General features: G+C 51.1%; 1 protein-coding gene across 1 annotated transcript in view; it reads left to right on the forward strand.

Moving 5' to 3' along the window:
* Window positions 1–6,435, forward strand: part of NETO2 (neuropilin and tolloid like 2) — a 92,027-nt gene extending 85,592 nt beyond the window's left edge. The window contains exons 11-12 of the transcript XR_014305546.1: window positions 5,292–5,389; window positions 6,008–6,435. The gene's annotated coding sequence lies outside the window, so the exon portion shown is untranslated. The remainder of the gene's footprint in view (window positions 1–5,291; window positions 5,390–6,007) is intronic.
* Window positions 6,436–6,787: the final 352 nt, after the last annotated feature.

Consider the following 6,787-nt stretch of genomic DNA (forward strand, 5'->3'; position numbering starts at 1 on the left):
GAGCTGGTGTTTCTTGAGTCCTTGCCTCACAAGGCCACAGACCGACTTCTCAGCCATTATGCGGATCTCCTTACTTAACTCCCACAAGACCCTGTGGGGTAGGTTCTGGTGTTTCCATTTCCCTTTACAGACAAAGGAACCAAGGCTCAGATGGGATAAATGGTCTGCCCCAGGTCCCACCAGTAAGAGAAGTTCTACGTCCTGTTGAGATTTTGGAAGCTCTATGAAGGCCTAAGCGTGAAATTGCACTATTAGGAACTCAATTCCTTCATTTGGAGACCAAACTCATAAAAAACAGTCTCCTAAAATGCACGCAGTCGTCCCATTTCCCATCCCAGGCTCAGCATAGATGGAGTTAGGGCACAAAAGCAACTGGGGACTGCGTTATCCAGATACCACATGACCCTAGGACTTCACATCACCTGGGGAGGGCAGCCTGAGAGCGGAGATACCAGGGAAGTTGTGGAAGGTGAGCCAAAGACCCTGCACGCTGGATGCCAGAATGGTGGCCCCACTAATCTCCCAGGATTTGCAGGAGTCTTCCCCAACCAGGGCCAGTCATGACTTTCACTGGCCACCTGCCTCCTTGCAAACAGACAATATGCCTTCAGTGCATAGGGAGTTGGGGTAAGGGCTGGGGTGTGTGTGAGTGAGTGTGTGTGTGTGTGTGTGTGTGTGTGTATTCACTGCAGCGGGTTCTGGAACCGGGAGTGGGGAGCCTCTGTGGACGCCCTCTGGGCAGTGTACAGGGTAGAAGTGAGTCTGTCCTGCCCCCTTTGGCCCCCTTGGCCTCTGTACCAGGAAGAGACTCCCAGAAATGTAGTTCATTAGTCATAAGCACGGCCTGTGTTCTCTCCAACTGTAAGGAAGGCAGGGACCGTGTGCTATTCATCTCTATATTTCTCATGCCCAATGGGGATGTGATTTGGGTGAAGTAGGGTGCACCCAAAGACTTGAAAACAAAGAGGAAGTTCACTCTCTGAGAGTTAAACTATGAAATTTTCTCAGAGCAAAGCAGAATCAATGCATTGTCTTCCCATTAAGAGATGGACCCTCAGTCAGGAAGACCCATCAGAAACTGATGACAAGTGCTAATAACATGTCTAAAGACAGGATGTCTCTGTCACAGGGGGTTGGCTGGCTCCGAAAGCAACCAAGAACAGACCATGACCTCCTGAGCAGTGTCCAGTGGAATGGGGGCCCAATTTCAGTTAATTAAAGGAAGAAATGCCTGACCTGAGGTGTTCTGGAGGATGTCAGGGCCACACCGGGAATGGGGGCTGCCTCAGCCAACCATCTCCCAATGCACAAGTCATTGGCATTGCCGTGTGTCCACAAACCCTTCTGAAAACCAGACCTGCCACATCACACCAGCCAGCAGGGAAGAAAGGCGCTGGCCAGGCCACACAGACCTCTGCCTGCCGGTTAGACTTCTCACTGATGTCTAATCAGTGAATGTATGATTCTACCACAGTGTCCTAGGACTCTAGGGTTGGGTTAGCTTCCCTGAGTCCTGTGTCCTCAGAAGGGCTAACCACGTACAGACTTTCAGCCCAGGGAACCAGGGTTGGACTAGGAACTAGTGAATCTACCAAGGGAAGAACCACCCCTCAGTGCACTAGAAACTTCTTCCTGAAACAGAGACTTTGGCCCATCAGAGGAGGCGCTCCCCCAAGCTCTCTGTGGCCACACCCGACCTCCAGGCATGCCAGAGCCAAGGCCAGCTCCTCTCCCGGGACCTGGCAGGGCCTCTGGAACCCTTCCATCCTTTTATTTCTCCTTCGACCTCTTCTCGGATTATTGTTAAATTTATTTTTATCAATTGATTTTTTTTTTAACAATTGTAAAAAGAATCAAAATAACTGGTTAAAAAAAATGCAAGCAGCTTTCTGAGGTAGAAGACAAAAAGGAGAGGTCTCCCTTCCCCAAGCCGCTCAGCCTCACCCTCCCGCAAGTCAGCTCCAGGCTTGGCTGCCCGACCCTGTCCCGCTCACAGACATCAGCTTGCACAAATGCCACTGAGTGCACACGGCAACCCCCTCAGCACAGGACAATGGACCCCATCGGTCCCCCACCAGAGGGGCATCTAGGGCCTTTACCTGTGTCTTTCCACCTGGAGATGGAGATAGGGCATCCTGGCTGCTGTGTCTCCGAGGGAGGGAGCTGACTGGGGTGGCTTGATGGCTTTTTCTAAATGTCAGTAAATCACAAATTTCTGTCTGATTCACCGGGATAGATTCAGTCACCTCATGAGCTCCAGTCCGAAGAAACGTAGCCCCGACCCAGCGTCATGCTCTTCCCACGGCAGTTGCCAAGTGTACAACCCCAGTGGGAGGCATCTGAGGAGGGGGGCAGGAGGGGTGGGGGTGAGGACAGTATTCTCTGGAGCTTTCTAGGAGCTAACTCACTGGTGGTGGGGGCTGGCTTCTGGTCCCAGCCCTGTTCTGACCATGACCTGAGTGTGACCTTGGAGGAATCACTTTCCCTCTTTTTACCTCAGTTTCCCCATCTTTGCTAACAACATTGGCTGAACTCACTGGGGTTAGCGCTTGACTTGTAATAGGACGTTGAGTCCTAACACTCATTCTGTAAGGTAGATACTTACTGTTAATTGTCCCTTTTTTCCTTATGGATTTAGAAACCAGAAGCATGGAGGGGTTAAAGAATGTCCCTACAGATCACACGAGGAGCCATGGCAGAGCCACGGTCTGAGCCTTGGCGGCCTAACGGCAGCCCCTGTGTGCCAACTCCCTGCGGTACCTGCTTCAGGCTGTGCCCTCAGGAGGCCAGACTGGAGGCACTCTGTGGTCCAGTAGGAGCCTGGGGCCAACTTTTTACAAAGGACTTAGGATATGGGGAGGAGAGAGATCCTGGGGAGCACCTGCTAGATTCCTGACATTTAGGGAGGCCCGGGAGTAGGGGAAGACGGCAAGGAGTCTCTTCACGCTGATTTACGGAGTGGGAGCCCCCAGAGTCATGGTCACAGGTTGGGATCCAGAGCCAAGGCCAGGCTCTTCCCTCCAATCCCAAGATGACCATGGCCTCCTCTTTCTCAAAAATTCAAAGTCCCAAATAACCCGTTCTGCCAGTCCTGCCCAGCACACAGGGGCAGCATGATTGAGCCCCGTGCCACACTAGTGTTTTTGCTTGGGTGTCAGCTAAAGACTCAGCTTCCACTTATTTTCCCTTCCCTATGGTTCCCCTGCAGGGCGTGGGACCTACAGACCCCCCACTGCCAGCGGACCGTCAAAACTAGAGGTCTGCCCTGCTGTCTCCCATCCTCCCAGACATGGCTAGAAAGGGAAGCCCCAGGAGCCCCTGGAAGCCATGGTGAGGAAGGGACAAGCCTGCAGTCTCTCTCACACCACATACTTCCCCGGGCAACCCCAGGCAAGGTCCTAGCTTAGGCCTTGTGGTTTCAAAAGACAGAAACCCAAATCTAGCCAGCTCAAAGAAAAAGAGTTCTACTGCAAGGAGTTTCTTACCAGCCATGTGCCTCAGGGACCGTTAGAAGGAAGGACTCAAATACCACAGGGGGGCGCCTGGGTGGCTCAGTGGTTAAGCCGCTGCCTTCAGCTCAGGTCATGATCTCGGGGTCCTCGGATCGAGTCCCGCATCGGGCTCTCTGCTCAGCAGGGAGCCTGTTTCCTCCTCTCTCTCTCTCTGCCTGCCTCTCTGCCTACTTGTGATTTCTCTCTGTCGAATAAATAAATAAAATATTAAAAAAAAAAAAATACCACAGGGTCCTTCCCACCCCTCCTCACCCCATCACTGCATCTGCCTTCCTGACTTCTTCCACGTGGGAATAACGGTGCTGCCCTGGTGCCAGCCATCACCAGAGTCACCAGAGGGGGACTTTTCCCCTGCCTTTGTTCCGACATGACAAATCCCAGAGAGGGGCTTTGATTGGCCAAGCTCAGGCCAGCTGCCCATTCCTGGCCCAATCAGGTCTGCCAAGGGCCACGTGACAAAGGCAGAGCCATGGGCCCCGCGTGTCCGATCATTCCCAGAGAAAGAGATTCACTAGGGACCAGGAAGCCACTCCAGCTGGTGTCTGTTGCACCTCTCAGACAATTTCCTCACCAGTGGATGAGGCTGATGTCACTGCCTAGTGGGTGGCTGTGAGTTATTGTTGAGATAGTATGTATGTAAAGTGTTGGTGCCTGGAAGAAACTCAACAAATGTTAACTTTAGGATTGTTGCTGTTGCTGTTAATAGGATTTGTTCTGGCCTGAGGAGAACTGAGGTTCCCGCTGAGAAAGTCCTGCCTGAGGCTGGTTCTCCTGAGACCATGCCCTGGTCACGACTTCCTGCACACAGCCCCCCTGAGGCAGGCAGAGATGCCCTCCCCAGCTGCACACAACTCCCAGACCTCAGTTTCACCGTCCATCAAATAGGACAATAATCCGGACTTGCTTTCCTCTGCTACAGTTGGTGAGGAACAAGCAGGGTGACATGAGTAGAAGGGAAAATTGCGAAGTCTTATTAGCAGTTTATTATTGCTGTTATTAATTATCATCTCTAGAAAACTGCTGGGATTATGAGCCTGTGTTTTCTTCACGTTTTCTCTAATGACCATTACAACGGGGAAAGCCAAGCAGACTTAATTTGCTAATGCCAACTACTAAATTATGCAAAACCAGATCTGCTAATGAATTTTCCCCCTCTGGCTGCGGATGCTGATTAGTTTTTTTCTGGTGCCTTGTTGGAAGGAGAAAGGGGGAAGGAGCCCCGGTGTTCATTGTCGCTTCTCCACATCCGTCAGCCATCTGCCTGCACACGCCCCTTCACAAGGGCCTCATAAGATGTGACTCCCCATCCTAAGAGGCATCCAGGGGAAATAGACGTTTTGGTGACACAAGGTAGTTCTTGTCTTTTTCAGTTTGGAGAGAAGCAAATAGTTCGTCTCATCAGGAACAGAAAGGCCACTCTGAATTAATGAAAGCCTGCAAATGACTTCTCTCTGCTCTATTTCTGATGACTATTTATAGATCCAAGTTCCCTCGTTGCAAATGAGGGACACTTTCCTCCTCCCCCGTGCTCCACTGCTCCTGCCCCAGCTCCTGGAGGATGACGGTCATTGGGGAAGCTTGGAGGAGGCTTTGGGTGTTAGAACTCAAATACCCACACCCTCTCATCAGTTCCCTCCTGAGGAGAGCAGCTTCCTCCCCTCCTGTGCCTGTGAGCTCTTCCAGGGCCCGGCTGGGTCTTCAGGCCCAGGACAGGCCTCATAGCCGTATGTTAGTTGTAGTATTTCATGGCAAGTTAAGAAACACTTTTGCATTTCTCAGGCCAAAGAACGTAAATTACCTGAAGATCCAAGGAGCTTACTGATGAGAAGAAAGGGCTAAAGGAACTTTTCCAGCTTTGTAACAGCCTGGGGACCCAGGTGAGAGAAACTGTATTTTTAGGGCACAAATCTTCCCCATGGGTTTTTTTAGGCCACGTAGTTCAAATTCCGTGGCACTCACTGTGTGACCTTGCACAAGTTTCCTAATCTCTCTGGGTTAATTTATTCTGCGAAATGCATCTCACCGAGGCTTCCTATAACCCAGATGCCAGTTGAAGCCATTCTGTTCTTTGAAATTTAAATTAAGTTTGTGGGGGTCTCAGATCTCTTGTCCATGAGAAATCTGATATTTGCCCCCACAAATGACTCCTGGGGGATGGTGGCCCTCAGGGTCTACTCCTGCCACTTCTGGCATCTGAAGTTTGAGTGAGACTCCTGCCTCACTCCCCAGCCTGTTCTTGTGTCTCTGCTGAGAGCTGACCCCAACATGCAACTCAGCCCCTCCCTAAACACTCCCACCCATGATCTTTACTGAAGCGGAGGTAGGGGGAAAGGAAGTGTCCACTGTCCATCACAAATAACCATTTATGGATTAAGTGATTTTGTAAGGTATGTGTGTGTGCACAGTATTTAGGACGGTGACCAGTACAGAGTAAGCGTGTGTACAAGTGACTGATTATTACTAAAAGATCAGCTTCCTGCCATTGTGTCCCATAGTGCCCACTGCACACTGTTGGGCTGGCGGAAAGGGCTGCTTAAGATGGTGAAAGTTCCCGCCACAAGACCTGAACTCAGACGGGAGAACAAAGACCCAAGCAGGAATCTGAAAACCCTCCCGCCCCGGGCTCCCATGGACCAATGGGACCCTGACAAGCAGGACCTGAGACCCCCGGCCCGGGCTCCTGTGGACCAATGGGATCCCGATGAAAGCGGGAGGGGGGGGGGATATCGGAATAAGGGAAACTTGCCAAAAGACCCCTGAGCTTTCCCCAAGACCCCTTAAAAGCCCCCTCGTCCCTGCCTGGGGCACCACTTCCGCCTCTCTGCTTTCCAGAGTCATGGAACCTCGCCCGAGGGTGCCCACCTCCTCCCGGGGCAACTTTCCCGGCTCCCCTTCTCCTGAGCCCTGAAACTTCGCCAGAGAGTGTTTTTAATAAATCTTGCCTTGCACCCACTTTGCCTGGTGTTGTGTTTATCTCGCCGGAAAAACTTGACACACACTACTCTTCTTTCCTCCACTCTGCACCATCTACCCCCACCCCAGATCCTCTGCCGTTTCTTACACAGAGCAATGGATGATTTCTTTGTTTCGTTGTCACCTCCCAAAACAGGATATTAACTTTCACTTCCAAGTTGTTTTATATAAAAAAAAAAATCTTTTATTTTAAAAAAATCTTCTTTTATTCAACACATAGTCTGTCCCTTGATTTCTTAGGGGAAAGAGAGAGAGTTACAATGACCCCGACAACAGCTCATTTTTGTACACTCTTCACAGTT

Source organism: Mustela nivalis (genome assembly GCF_964662115.1).
Source record: "Mustela nivalis genome assembly, chromosome: 18".
Classification (NCBI taxonomy): domain Eukaryota; kingdom Metazoa; phylum Chordata; class Mammalia; order Carnivora; family Mustelidae; genus Mustela; species Mustela nivalis.